Here is a 14,268-nt window from a genome sequence, read left to right on the forward strand (position 1 = left end):
TAGGTAGGAAGGTGAGATAAAAGAGAACCCGAGGCAGGGCGCGGTGGCTCCCGCCTGTAATTCCAGCACTCTGGGAGGCAGAGGCAGGCGGATCACGAGGTCAGGAGATCGAGACCACTCTGGCCAACATGGTGAAAATCCGTCTCTACTAAGAATACAAAAATTAGCTGGGCGTGGTGGCGTGTGCGGGAAACTGAGGCAGGAGAATCACTTGAGCCCTGTGGCGGCGCAGGGGTTACTTCTGCCACCCAACTTTCCTTTTGGGCTTCAACATTTAGCAAAAACGGACTGAGGACCCATTACCTCCACAAATACTTATTGTACTGCCGTAGGCGCTGGGGGTGAAACCCAGACTGTTCCCGTAAAGCAGAAAGTCTAGGGGACCAGATACAGGACGCGGATGGTGCTGAGATCTGCGTGGGGTGGGGGGCGGGGAAGGGGCTAGGTCAGAAGCAGGAATGCATTTCCCTTCCTTCCAAGGGTCGAGGTCAGCCTTGTCCAATAGAACATCCTGTGGTGATGGAAATGTTTTCTTTTTTTTTCCCTTGATAATGCAGTAGAAGAAATGTTTTCTGTTATTTGCAAGATATGTCACTATTACTGAGTACTTGAATTCTGGCGAGTGCAACTGAAGAACTGAGTTTTATATCACACGTAATTTTTAATGAAAAGTAAAATTAAAGCAGAAAGTGACAAGATGATAATGTACTTAAAGGGCTGACCTCTTCCTCTGAATAGTACCCTAAACATGCCGCAGAAGCAAGAGGGGAGTTGGTAAGGACTCTGAGAAACCAGTGTAAACTCCGGGGAGGTCCCTTCCTTCCGCCCCTCAGTGCGGTGGGAGGGGGATAGGCTGAGTGAACTCCATACACTTGTGCTTGTTTCTTTGCCCGCATTGGCCTCGGAACATTATTTCTCAACCCCATCTCCAACCCCCCACCACTGCCATGGCGCTGGACGGCAGAAAACAGCTCTGCTATTGAGGGATGGCGATATCAGGCTGGGGCTGGCAGCACAGAACAAGCAGACCTGGCAACTCTTCTTCCCACTTCATGGGTCTGGAATTCCAACCACAAGACCCAGCTCATGAAAAGGGCATTGGCCAGGGGAGAGTGTCCAGAAGTTCTCTGAGCAGGGTGTCTGCTGTGTGTGAGGGTGGCACATGGGGAGTGGCCACATTCGTATTTGATGCCAGAGGCAAGTCCTCTCACATCCCCATTCCTTAAACTCCCAGGTGGGATATAGGGAGAGTTTAGGTTTTAGTCTCTTCCAGGTGTACCCATTGCCAGCCAAGGTAGTTGATATCTAGGGAAACACGAATTCACTGGGAAAAAAATAATTAGACTTCTGGGGCTGGGCGCAATGGCTCACCCCTGTAATCCCAGCACTTTGGGAGGCCGAGGCAGATGGATCACCTGAGGCTGGGAGTTCAAGACCAGTCTGACTAATATGGAGAAACCCCTTCTCTACTAAAAATACAAAATTAGTTGGGCATGGTGGCACATGCCTGGAGTCCTAGCTACTTCGGAGGCTGAGGCTGGAGAATCGCTTGAACCTGAGAGGCAGAGGTTGTGGTGAGCCGAGATTGTGCCATGGCACTCCAGCCTGAGCAATAAGTGCGAAACTCCATCTCTGGAAATATATATACTTCTGGAAAGTATAAAACAAAGTAGATTTAATGGCTATATGAATTAAGATTATTTTCTTAATAACACAGACTCCACTAATAACAATAAAAATTTCTTTTTCTCTCTTGTAGAAGTTTGGAGATGGACAGCTTATGGCTGAAATAGTATAATAGTTCTGCTTTACTAGGTCTTTGAGGACTCAGATTTCATACCAGGTCACTATTGCCCTCTGACATCTTCATAATCCAAGTTGGCAGCTAAAGCTCCGGCCATCACATCTGTATTCCCAGCAGCTGGATAGTAGAAGGACGGAGGAAGGAAGAACAATCAGGTTGACTTCAAATTTCTTCCCAGCAACATTGGGTTTAAGAAAAAATGGAAAAATTGGCTCAAAGTATCAGAGAAAATTAACTTTGACCCCAGATTTGGATTTCTAGCTAAGTTATCAGGTATGTAAAGAATCAGAAGGTATATCACATGTAACCCCGCTTTGAAAACACTGTTAGAGGAAGAAGTGCCCCATCAAAAAGGAAACTAAATCTGGCTGGATGCAGTGGCTCATGCCTGTAATCCCAGCACTTTGGGAGGCTGAGGCGGGCAGATCACCTGAAGTCAGGAGTTCGAGCCCAGCCTGGACAAAATAGCAAAACCCCATCTCTACTAAAAATACAAAAATTAGCCTGGTGTGGTGGTGCATGCCTGTAATCCCAGCTACTTGGGAGGCTGAGGCAGGAGAATTGCTTGAACCTGGGAGGCAGAGATTGCAGTGAGCTGAGATCGCACCACTGCACTCCAGCCTGGGCGAGAGAGTGGGACTGTCTCAAACAAACAACAAACAAACAAACAAAAAACCAAAACATAACAAAAAAAAACTAGAGTGCTCAATAATAGCAGGTAAGAGGGATTAAATTACTTGTCTAAATAACAGTGAAGGATCAGGCCAGCAAAGTGCAGCCTAAGTGGGTATAATGAACTGGGAGGGTGGGTGGCAGAGCCTGGGTGAGACCTACAAGCTGACCGGAAAGGGAATTGACCCCATCTAGGTCATCTCGGAGGAGGAGAGAAAGACAAGTTCTAGAGAACTGTCAGATGTACTGGGATTTTTAGCATATTCTTACAAGGCTTGTCTAAAACCAACATGCTCTGCCTCCTCAGCTATTTTTTCTCAGCCTCTAAATCTCCGCAACAAATTACAAATTTCTATGGGTGGGATGGGGGATGGATTAGAGTGGGGTGGAATGTTAAACAAAGGTTGGAGTCCAGGGCCAGTAAAGTTTATCTTTATCTGTGTTATTTACACAGCAAAGGTTCTGGTATTAAATTAACAGGAAACTACAAAGACCTTTAAAAAAAAAAAAAAAAAGCAAGATACCAAGAACATTTCTTCTTTCTCTCCCCCCACACCCTAGAAAATATCATAAAATTAATGGGCTTCTTTTTCTTTCTCTGGTGTTCAATGAAAACATACAGCAAACTGGGATTTCTGAAATACTTTACCTCCTTCATGTTCACTCAAACAGAATTTGGTGGGAATCAAGTGATGAGAGGCTGGTGTAGTGGGTCATACCTGTAATCCTGGTACTTTGGAAAACTCAGGTGGGAGGATTGCTTGAGCCCAGGAGTTTCAGACCAGCCTGAACTTCATAGCGAGACCCCATTCCTAAACAAACAAACAAACAAAAATAAAAAAATTAGCTAGATGTGGTGGTGTGTACTTAGTCCCAGCTATTCCTTGGGAGGTTGGTGTGGGTAGATGGCTTGAGCCTGGGAGGTCGAGGCTGCAGTGAGCTGTGATTGCGCCACTGCACTCCAGCCTAGGGGAGAGATCAAGAACTTGTCTCTAAATAAGTAAGTAAGTAAATAAATAAATAAATAAATAAATAAATAGAGTGACCAGAAAGTGCTGGTTTGGAAGACAAGGCGTAGTCTCCCTCTAGTTGCTTAGCAGTTCCTTTCTCCTCTTGACTCCCGCTCTGTCACTCTATTCTCCTCTCCTTTCTTCCTTTCCTCCCTTTCCCTCTCCGCACCACCCTCTTTCTCTCTTCCTTCCTTTCCTTCTTCTCTTTTCTTCTTTTTCCCTAAGACATTTGCTTTGCGGGCTACGAGGAAGGCCGGACCTGGGGAGACTTTCTGGACTTCCTGGGGAGCCAGGTAGAGGGAAGATGATCTTTAATATGAGGAAGACCTCAGAGGGAAAGGAAATTGCAGGAGTCCCTACGACCCTCACCCTCGGAGTGACGAGGCTGAGGTGGGAAGAGGGGCTGGAAACTTGAAACTGGGTCTGACAAGGCACTGGAGGCCCCTGAGGTGGAGCAGCCTTGCTGGCCGATGTGCTGGGACCTCGTTTTCTTTGCTGTCAGGGCCAGGCTGGTTCCCATCAGGGCACCAGGAGTGCAGATCTCTGTGCCAGCTGGTGTTCTTATGGAGCTCAAATATCTCAGTTTTACTTAAACTTTAGGAGCCTGGTGAAGTTAACCCACTTACGCTGGAGACTATAATTTTTTGGTTTGCAAACGTGTGAAAAATCAGACCTTGGTAATAACCTTGAGCAGTAGGATATAAATAACTCCTACATGCTTAGCGTTCCAATAATGGAACACTAGACATAAATGGGATTTTAGAAGTCTGCAGGAAATGCTGTGAGGCAGAGGCCAGGCTTCAGCCCTATCATGCCCCTGCTGAGCCCTGGACTAATCAGATGCCAGGAGGAGGGGCAGGCAGGCCCCCAGGACACACCTGCACTGGCTGAGGGCTTCGCAGCAGGGGCAGTCCTCCGTCAGCAGACGCCCAGCACACAATGGGTGGGGGAAGAGTGTCTGCACCTGTCGCCCTGGTGGCCACAGCTGCAAGGTGACTTCGTGGGAATCTGTCAGCATCTGAGGCCCCAGTAGGGGCGAGGAGTCCTGTGCAGCAAGGACATATGGTGACTTTGAAGCCACTCAATTTGGACCTCCTTTCAAATCTACCTGGCCAGGCCAATTTAGAGTTTCAGGGTAAGTCCCTCAAGGTTCCCTGCCAGGAGAATGGCCCCAGCCAAAAGTGGCCGTGGAAAAACCATGGTCTCTAAGAGCTGAATGGGGACTTGGTTGGCCTTTCCCTCCCCCAGGACAGGGCTGCACCACCTGCACCCTCCCAAGCTGGCACCTCCACTGCCAGGCCCCTTGAAGTTAAAGTGGAGCAAAGGGGAATTATCACTGGAGGGAACCTTATTCCTGCCCCAATCTCAGAGCAGTTACCCTTTTATAGACTATCAGATACGATGTGAACTGTATCTGTGGAGTGGGCATGAGGGCCGGTGCCCATCACAGATGCCCTGCCCCTGTACCTATATGTCTCATTCTCTTCACTTTCTGCAGCTCCTCAGTCCCTGGCTGATAAAAAAATGGGAAGTATGCCAGTGCTGGGGTAATGGGTAGTGGGTGACTTCATGATCATCATTCACAAGGTGCCTGATATAGAGCAAGGTGACCATTAAAACAATCTCACGATAACTTTAGTTGCCCAAGCCAGCTCCTAGCCGGCACCTCTCTTTCCCAGAGGGCTGCTTCAAGGACCCAGTCGGGAAGATGGGCTCAGTGAGTGCATGGAAACATGACGTGCCTCTGCACCAGATCTCGTTGGATCTCTGACTGACCCTGATGTGACTCTGCAGGACAGAAAGCTTCTGTGATCACTGTCTTAGAGGATGTTCAGCTTCCCAATTTCGGGTTGCACTGGACAAAGATGGTGGCGGTGTTGCTAATGACGTTGTGGTGGCATGGCATTGAGGGGACAGTGGAACTCTCACCTCACCACTTTAAAGAAGCCTCTTGTCAGTGGTAGTGGCAGATGGATAAGCAGTAGTTGCCAACAGAGCTTTCCTCAATGAAAAAAATGTTCTGGATCTGTGCTATCCAGTATAGTAGCCATTAGGCACACGAGGCTATTGAACGCTTGAGATGTGGCTTGTGTGACTAAGGAACTGTATTTAAAGTTTTATTTAATTTTAAGTAATATAAAGTTAAGTTTAAATGGCATGTGTGGCTAGTGGCTGCCATACTGCCCAGCACAGGTCTAGAAGGTGTGTTAGCATCACTCTCTTCCAGGGATGACTTATGTCCATGGCCTCATTAACAATTTGGTTTAGATTGGTTTTCAGCTTTAGACTAGTGACAGCCCAAAGGTATTGGCTGTGTCAGACATTGTTGGTTTTCTGCTCATTGGCCGCTTATGCTTACTGAGCCCCGATTTTGGTATAAAAGCAACGGACCCAGCCTCAGGGGTTGAAGCATGAGTAGATGAAGCCAACTGTTTTTCTTTGCCAGGATTGGTCTTGAAGTGGGCTTGCTGCTCAATGCTAGCCAGTCCAAGACAAGGAGAGGTTTCCAGGAAAGATTTCCTTCCCTGACTGGGGAAGTTGACAGGCCCTTTTGGGGCCATCATTTTCTTTGCTTCACAGAACATTGTGTGAACTTGATATTGGGAGTACGGTAGCCATCCTGCTACCATGAGGGAAAGACCAAAAGAATCAGTATCTTTCTATGAATTGTTAACGATATTTGGAAAAGCTCCGTAAACACCTTACTTCTTTGGCGTTGTCGGTTTTCCACTGCTTTGAGATTAATTCTGCCCTTCAAATTGTATATCCCAACATCTTCCTTAAATTGTTTGATATTCAGATAGAACACACATTATTAAATAAAATATTTAAGATAGCTCAAATAATAGATTGCCTTTAGAAGGAAATCCAAGATACTAGTAACATGATGGCTTCTGACGAAGGGAACTGACAGGTTAAGATTTATGGGTGAGAGGAACATTCAACACTGCACACCCATTTGTTTCTTTTGGATTTTGTCACACAGGAATGAACTGTCTACTCCGAAATAGGCTTATTAAAGTTAAGTCCAGGTGCAGTGGCTCACGCCTATAATCACAGCACTTTGGGAGGCTGCGGCAGGCACATCACTTGAGGTCAGAAATTTGAGACCAGCCTGGCCAACGTGGTGAAACTCCATCTCTAGCCTGTAATCCCAGCTACTTGGGAGGCTGAGGCAGGAGGATCACTTGAACCCAGGAGGCAGAGGTTGCAGTGAGCCTGGATTGTGCCACTAGACTCCAGCCTGGGTGACAGAGCAAGACCCTGTCTCAAAAATAAAAATAATAATTAAATAAATTTAAAGTAGTACATGAGGATCTCATTTTGCTACAGGGAAGTAACCACCCAAAACTCAAACATGAATTGTTCAACGTATGTGTTGTTTACATAGGTGTGTTTACTTAGTAAAAATGTATTGAGCTAGTCACTTATGATTACGTCCTTCTCAATATAATAACAAGTTTACATTAGAAAAGTGGTTGCTTTTTTGGAGTGGAGCTCAGAGTTGGAAGGAAATATGGGAGGTGGCTTTGTTTCCATTTTAAAAGCTATTCTACTTGCCCTTAAAAAAAAAAACAAAAAAACTACATATATTATTACATACTTTGATTAGAAAATATATTAAAGAAAGTAGAAAAGAAAAAAGCTAAACACCTTGCAGCTATTTGGGATTGCTGTCTTTAAGAGCCCAGCCTTGTCCAATCTATTTGCATAAAACACTGAGTAATTAATCTACCCATTCACTTCCTTCCTATTGGAGGTTGTAAGGAGGCCATTGGTGAATAAAAGTAACTTCTGGAGCATCTGAGGCACCTCACCAAGTCCTAGGCCTGATAGCATCAGTGCAGTGGACCAGCACAATGTCCTGCAGGACGGTGAGGTGGCCAAGGTCCACCTAGCACAGAGGCCACGAGCAAGATACAGACAGGGGCCTGCCATCCACTCCCTCCAGGACCCACTGTTCTGCACTGGACAGAAGACCGGAGAGTTATGTAGGGCTGTGAGGGGACCCGCCCACTGCCTCCGGGACCCGCCCACTGCCTCCACATGCGCACACACACACAAACACACGCACACGCATACATGCACATGCATACCCGCACACATACACACACACGCGCACACACACACACACACACAAACACACACACATGCATACCTTTTGACTCATTCACAGTGACACCAACATGATTTCGGCTCACTGCAACCTCCACCCCATGAGTTCAAATGGTTCTCATGCCTCAGTTTCCCAAGTAGCTGGGATTACAGATGCACTCTACTACGCCCAGCTAATTTTTGTATTTTTAGTAGAGACGGGGTTTTGCCACATTGAGTAGGCTGGTCTTGAACTCCTGACCTTAAGTGATCCACCTGCCTTGGCCTCCTAAAGTGCTGGGATTACAGGCATGAGGCACTGCACCTGGCCTGTTTGGGGTTTTTATGGAGGCTCTGGTTATGTAGACATGATTGATTAAATCCTTGGTCATTAGTGATTACCATAGTCTGTAGCCCCTCTCCACTCTCTGGAGGTGGGGGTGAATATTGAAGTAGCCAGTAGGGATTAGGGGTTACAGGAATAGGGGAATGGGGAATGGAAGAGCTGAAAGTTTCAGCCCTTTAAACAAATGGTTATTGCCTCTGGCCATCAGCCCCAACCTCCAAGAGTCAGTTTTTTTAGCATAAACTCAGGTTTGGTTGAAGATGACTTATGTTGAGCAACAGAAAATGCTCCTCTCACTCCTATCACTCAGAAATCCCAAGGGTTTTAGGAACCTTGTGCCGGGAACCTGGGATGAAGACTAAATACATATTTCTTATCGTATCATAATATCATGGGCAGTCACACATTCATTTATACACGAGAGTGCTCCATTCCTCATTAGCATTTATTTTTAGATTGAATATGGCGGCTTGAACCACCCCAGGCTTTCCACCCTGGTAGAATTGCTTTATTTACACTCACATGGGGTCATGTGTTGAATTAAATAAGGGAGGTTATAAATCCTTGTACTCATTGTTTTGTTTACTGGAAAGATGGTTTTAGGGCCTTGTTTACTACGTGACACAGGTCCTTCGGATAGAAACACCTGGAAGAAATTCTTTTCTGGTCTTGGAATTTGTCTTCTTCTGAGCACCGGATTTGTTTTTATCTAATGGACATACAGCTGGTCTTGTTTTCTTTTTGCATAGGCTGCAGGGAAGCTGAGTCACATTTCGATCCATATCTAGCAAGTGTAAGGACTTTCAAGGCAAACATTTTGTGTATTAATCTTATCCCTGGATTCGCTTTCTTTCTTTGGACCTAATTTTCTTTCCCTTCTTCCTAATGTCCTCCATGTCTTTTTTTTTCTTTTTTTAAGTATTTTGTGAGTTAACTTATTTTTCCTTTATTTTTTAGTCAGTGCAAAATAAAAAGAAAGATACACATAAATATTTAAAATCTTATATTTTCTCCTGGACTTTTATACTGCCCTCTGTGCCATTCTCTGATCTGGGAAGCTCAGGGGTTGTATTGGATTTAAAATTTTCATTTTAGTCTGGGTAGAAAGAATTGTCATTGGCCAAGCTCGGTGGCTCACTCCTATAATCCCAGCACTTTGGGACGCTGAGGGGGGCGGATTGCCTGAGGTCAAGAGTTCAAGACCAGCCTGGCCAACATGGTGAAACCCCGCATCTACTAAAAATACAAAAAATTAGCTGGATGTGGTGGTGTGCCTGTAATCCCAGCTACTTGGGAGGCTGAGGCAGGAGAATCACTTGAACCCCAAAAGTGGAGGTTGCAGTGAGCCAAGATCATGCCACTGCACTCCAGCCTGGGTGACAGAGCAAGACTCCATCTCAAAAAAAAAAAAAAAAGAAAGAAAGAAAGAAAAAGAAAAACCAATACTAAAAAGGGACATGCGTTGATGAGCTTCTCAGCATTCCATGATTCTGGGGTGCAGAAAATCTCTCCCTCCCCTGCTGAAGGTTTGAGTCTTTAAGTCTGCTGAGATAAATGGGCAATAGATAAACAGGAGAAAAGGCACACAAATATATTAACATGAACGTATGCATAGGGGCCACACAAAACACGAGACTAAAAGAAGTCCAGATGGCTGAAGTTTCTATACCATATGGAAAGGAAGAGAGGCTTGGCACATCTCAGGGGAGGTGGCGATAGGTTATGGGAAGGAGAAGGGAGGAGATGCATGGTGAGCTAAGGCTGTCTTATTATGCATTGAAGGCTCACGAGCAACAGCTTGCAGAAAGAGTAGATGTCTGGTGTGTTGACAACCTTCAGTCTTTCTTCCTGCAATATGAGTTCATAAGACAGCTTGTGGTCAAATTTCTCTGTCAGGTGTGGTGGCTCATGCCTGTGGTCCTAGCACTTTGGGAGGCTGAGGCAGGTGGATCACCTGAGGTCAGGAGTTTGAGACCAGCCTGACCAACATGTTGAAATTCTACTAAAAATACAAAAATCAGCTGGATGTGGTGCTACACTCCGGTAATCCCAGCTACTTGGGAGGCTGAAACAGGAGAATGGCTTGAACCCGGAAGGTGGAGGTTGCAGTGAGCTGAGATTGCACCACTGCACTCCAGCCTCAGTGACAGAGTGAGACTCTGCTTCAAAAAAAAAAAAGTTTATCTGTCAGACCTTTAAAAGTGTCAAGCTTTTTAGTTTCCTTCTCCTGAGACATCTGGATAAGGCAGATAAAGGGGTCTCAGAGGAAGCCTCTTTGCAACCACAATTTACTTCACTGATGTAGATTTCTACTACAGATGCAAACCTCCCCACAGAAACACAGCTTTCCAGAGCTATTTCTGTGTCTGTAGCCCCTCTGAACAGCCATCTGAAAATACGCCAAAGAAGAATATCTTTGGGTGGCATATTTTGGTTTCCCACACTCCTTTACTAAAATAACATACTTTTCATTTGGATATTCTGCCTTCTCTCACACAGCCTACTCACTTCAAGGGAAGCTAATCCCAACCCAATTCACAGGTGGCCCCTAGATGGCCCCCAGATGGTCTCAGCCAGTCAACACATTCCAGTTCCCCGAGGCCCAGTCATTGCTGGGCATGTGGCCTGAGGTTGGTCCAATCAGAGTGAATTGTAGGACTCTTGCTTGGAATGCTGGGAAATTTGTAGGCTTGCGGGCACTCTCTCTGGATGTGGACAAAGTCCCATTGTACCTGTGGGTGCTTTTGGCTCTGTTCCAGGCTCTGCCATCTTATAACCAAAGGGGAGGGAAGCTGAGACCATAGAAGGCAGAGGAAGGCAGTGGGAAAGAAAAGAGAATGTCAGATTAAGCTCTCCCCAAAGCCTATACTGCCTTCGGACTTTACAGTTACATAAACCATTGAGTGCCTTTATTGTCTAAGCTGGATGGAGCCAGTTCCTCTATTGTCTAAACTGGATCCCCGCTCCCTGTAAATGGGTCTAACTAATATCGAAGCCAGGATTCTTTAGCCATAGGCACTATGGTAAGCTCTGTAGAATCTCATTGGATCAATTACGAAACAGTCATAGGATGAAATGCCACGCATCTGTTTAAAAATGGGATATTACATGGAAAGCTTCCTTGAGAAGTGGAAATAAAAGCAGATAACAAATATGTGGTATACAATCCTGTATGATCAGGGTGGGGAAAATGGACATTTTAACCGAGTGATGTCTTGGTGGTGAATGGGGAAGCTATTGAGAGGAGAGGAGTCTGCTCTTTTCCTCAGTTGTCTCAGCTTGAATCCTATCTGATGCCTGAGAGAGGAGAGGGTGCCCTGTGCTTTTCACCGCAGTGGGGATCTGCTCCTCTGGGGAGAGCTGAACCCAGACCTCCTGGTTCTATGGGATGAAGGGAACAGGCAGGCCCAGGGTCCCTGGAATGGGGGAGGAGTCAACTCATTTAGAGGCTTGTCCAGCTCACTAGATTTGAGCTTCTGTGGGGAACAGCTCTGTCTTGAGAGTCCCCAGTCACCCAGGGCTTCTGTCACTCCTAAGCTAGCGCTGAATGAAGGAATGGAGGAGGCAAGGCCAAGGTGGGGGTGGGGCACAGACAGGGAGAGTGGGTGCTCCACACGTGCACAGCCCCAGGAGGTGAGACTCCTACCTTCTATTTTCCAGCCGGACTTCACAGCTGGAAATTCTGCCTCTTTGAAATGCAAATGTTATTTTTAAAGAGCCTCCTGCCCAGGGAACTCTTGGTCTGCTTCACAGCTCCATGGGAACATGCCACTATAAGTGTTTGAAAAGAAGAATCCACTTCTGAGACATTTGCATTTTCAGAAAGCTTTCAGTAGAGGGCCAAGCCTTGGAGCTTGTGAATGAGGCCTTTTTGTGTGTGTAGCTCCTTGCTAATAGTACAGGGGAAAGGAGAGAAAGGAGGCACTTTTCATTCCCCCAGCAGCTGCAGGCCGAGGGTGCCTAGAGCCCGGAGGGTTCAGTTTGTGTGTGTTGAGTCTCTTCTCCCCTGGAGGTTTCCAGGGAGCTGCTTTGCATGAGATAAACACTCGGCCTGATTCCCAATTCCACAGTCCTCTCTTCCAGGATTTGGCGCCTCCTCTCGCCTCTAGGATACGGCCTTGTGGGTCTATCCTGCAAGGGAGGACACTGGCCAGGGCAGAAGGAAGGAGCCCGGCTGTTTGGTGTTCATATGGGGCTCAGCCCCACACTCAGGTGGACTCCCTCTCTTTCCATCGTTCACACTTCAGTTGGGGCTCCCTCTCTCCTCAGTTGGGAATCACTGCAGGATTTACTGGTGCTCCTTTTGGCCTATCCCTAGATCATCTTTGCTCTGAAGAGGCCAAGAGAGCCTTGAGAAGGAAGGGCACTTTAACATCTGACCCATAAAAGGCTTTGACCCCATTATAGGAGCCCACTTAAGGTCCTTGGCTCACCCAGGTCACTGAGAGATCACTGTGAGAAAGATGGAAGTGTTTGTCTAACATCTCTCCCCCATTCTCACCCCCCACCAACACACAGTCTTCCCAGTCCTCCCCCTGTGGCCTGTGGTCAGCCTTTTGGGGGTGTTCTCTTGGAAGGATGGAGACCAGCAGAGTATCAGAGGAGCCCCGGGATGCTACCAGGTCACTGTCCCAATCTTGCACCTGGGATCGCAGAGCTGAAGGGTCCAGATGTGCAGCTTCTATCCCCCAGGCTGCCTCTCAAAGCCGAGAACACACATAGTGTTGCTGGAAAAAGGAGTCTCATCCCAGACCCCAAGAGCGAGTTATTGGATCTCATGTGGGAAAGAGGGCGAGTCGCAATGCAAAGCAAAGTTAAAGCAGTTTATTAGAAACTACTCTATTCAAATAAAACAGTTTACTAGAAGCTACTCTATTACAGGGTGTCCTCAGAAAGCAGCAGGAAGAATTCCCCCAACTTAGCCATAACACTTGCTTACATGAGTTGTTAAGGCTAAGGATAGTAGACATTATTAACAAAAGCTTGTGATCAGCTTGTGACGGGCTGTTAGCATTGTTATTTTCCTATGTAACTATAGATTTCAGCAAGAATTTATGAAGGCATTATTACCTTTAAAGTGAAACTTATTCGCAAACAAAGGACTTTTTGTTTTTTAAATATCGGGACATTTTCAGAAGTTCTGGGTCTCTATTTAATTAGCATCATTAACTCCTTCTTTGCACTATAAACATTTTGTGATGAAGAGTACCTAGCCCCCTGGGAATGGAACCCAGCCAGTTTGGCTTTATCTGGCCTTTATTCAAGGTGGAGTCACCCCGGTTAGGATGTCCCTGACAATGGGATGGACACGATTGCAGGTGAGTTGATTCTAAGACCAGCCGATAGCCTAGACCAAGAAGTGATCCTTCAGTGAGCTGTCATGTCCCTGCACTGCAACCTGGGTGACAGAGCGAGACCCTCAAAAAGAAAACAACATACCAAAACAAAGAAATTACCCTTGACTTTATGTCTGATATTAACTAACCAAACAAGTTAATAAATTGAACAGCAAATTAGCCAAAATAAAATGCCAGTAGAATTAAAAACATGCCTTCATGTGTGGTCTCTTTCCCCTAGGAAAGGGTTACACAATACCCCACTCTTTCTCTCTCTTCCTCTCCCTACTTCCTCCCTCCTTCCTTTCTTTCTTTCAATCCAAACAAATGATTATTGATCTCTTTCTATAGCCAGGCACTTGTTGTGGGAGCTGGTGAAATATTAATGCGGAACAAAATAAAGAGCTCTCCATCCCATAGAGCTTCCAAGTATGCAGAGGGAGACAGGCAACGATCACCGTCAGTAATTAACCCATTTTATAATATATTAGAAGGTACTTGATGCTATGGAGGGTCAAAATGAGTGAGGGTTTGCAGTTTTAAGCAGGGTGCTCAAGGTGGGCCTCATTGCTAAAATGACCCTTGAGCAGAGTTGAAGGCAAGGTAGCCATGGGCTGTTGGGGGAAGAGTGTGCCAGGCACAGGGAACAGCCAGTGTGGAGGCCTCATGCAGGACGGTGCTTGGCATGGCCAAGAAACAGCAAGGAGGGGAGACCAGCTCGTGGTCAATTTGTCTCATCTTTATTTCCATTTCCCACTTCCTGTCATCTGATTATTTTACTTATAAGTATCTCCATATGTATCTCTAAATGATATGATAGATTTCTCTTAAACTTCACCATAAAATCATTGTTCACACGTAGAAATTATTAACAATAATTCCTTAATATAATTCCTGGTATGTGCTCCACAGCTGGAGCACTGTCAGTGGGGGGGTAACCGGAGGTGCTGTCAGAGAAAAGGGGCCTTCCAAGGATTGTGGCTTGTGCTGAGTGAGATGGGGAAC

Source organism: Sapajus apella, unplaced genomic scaffold, assembly GCF_009761245.1.
Source record: "Sapajus apella isolate SASKATOON/1434 unplaced genomic scaffold, GSC_monkey_1.0 scaffold10, whole genome shotgun sequence".
In the NCBI taxonomy this organism is placed as follows: Eukaryota; Metazoa; Chordata; class Mammalia; order Primates; family Cebidae; genus Sapajus; species Sapajus apella.